The sequence below is a fragment of the Arachis hypogaea genome, chromosome 7 (genome assembly GCF_003086295.3).
Source record: "Arachis hypogaea cultivar Tifrunner chromosome 7, arahy.Tifrunner.gnm2.J5K5, whole genome shotgun sequence".
Taxonomy (NCBI): Eukaryota; Viridiplantae; Streptophyta; class Magnoliopsida; order Fabales; family Fabaceae; genus Arachis; species Arachis hypogaea.
This window is the reverse complement of record NC_092042.1, coordinates 33,333,954-33,335,143: the sequence shown is the minus strand read 5'-3', so window position 1 is coordinate 33,335,143 and position 1,190 is coordinate 33,333,954. Positions and strand designations below refer to the sequence as shown.

The 1,190-nt window shown below is 42.0% G+C and overlaps 1 non-coding gene across 1 annotated transcript; it reads right to left on the bottom strand.

Annotated features, from left to right (window-relative positions):
* Positions 1-413: 413 nt before the first annotated feature.
* On the bottom strand, positions 414-521 carry LOC112704198 (small nucleolar RNA R71). The gene has a single exon (XR_003154834.1). It is a non-coding gene; the product is annotated as a small nucleolar RNA R71 (small nucleolar RNA).
* Between the last annotated feature and the right edge of the window lie 669 nt (positions 522-1,190).

Genomic DNA, 1,190 nt, shown 5'->3' with positions numbered 1-1,190 from the left:
AGCTAAGAGAAGCTAAAGCACAATTCTCTGTAGAGGACCTAACAGAAATCTTCAAAGAAGAAGAACCCATGGCAGCCGAAAACAACAATAATGCCAACAATGCAAGGAAGGTGCTGGGTGACTTTACTGCACCTACTCCCGACTTCTATGGGAGAAGCATCTCTATCCTTGCCATTGGAGCAAACAACTTTGAGCTTAAACCTCATCAGTTTTTAGCTGAGTTCTTGCAAATCTGTGACACTGTCAAGACTAATGGAGTTGACCCTGAGGTCTACAGACTTATGCTATTCCCTTTGGCTGTAAGAGACAGAGCTAGGATATGGTTGGACTCACAACCTAAAGAAAGCCTGAACTCTTGGGAAAAGCTAGTCAATGTCTTCTTGGCAAAGTTCTTTCCACCTCAAAAATTGAGTAAGCTTAGAGTGGAAGTTCGAACCTTCAGACAGAAGGAAGGTGAATCCCTCTATGAAGCTTGGGAAAGATACAAACAATTGATCAGAAAGTGTCCCTCTAACATGCTTTCTGAATGGAGCATCATAGGTATCTTCTATGATGGTCTGTCTGAACTGTCCAAGATGTCATTGGATAGTTCTGCTGGAGGGTCTCTTCATCTGAAGAAGACGCCTGAAGAAGCTCAAGATCTCATTGAAATGGTTGCAAATAACCAATTCATGTACACTTCTGAAAGGAATCCTGTGAACAATGGGACCAATCAGAAGAAAGGAGTTCTTGAGATTGATACTCTGAATGCCATATTGGCTCAGAACAAAATATTGACTCAGCAAGTCAATATGATCTCTCAAAGTCTGTCTGGAATGCAAGCTGCACCAGGCAGTACTAAGGTTGCTTCATCTGAAGAAAAAGCTTATGATCCTGAGAACCCATCAATGGAAGAGGTGAATTACATGGGAGAACCCTATGGAAACACCTATAATCCTTCATGGAGAAATCATCCAAATCTCTCATGGAAGGATCAACAGAGACCTCAACAAGGTTTCAACAACAATAATGGTGGAAGAAACAGGTTTAGCAATGGCAAGCCTTTTCCATCATCTTCTCAGCAACAGACAGAGAATTCTAAGCAGAGCCACTCTGACTTAGCAACCATGGTCTCTGATCTAATCAAAACCACTCAAAGTTTCATGACTGAAACAAGGTCCTCCATTAGGAATTTGGAGGCACAAGTGGGA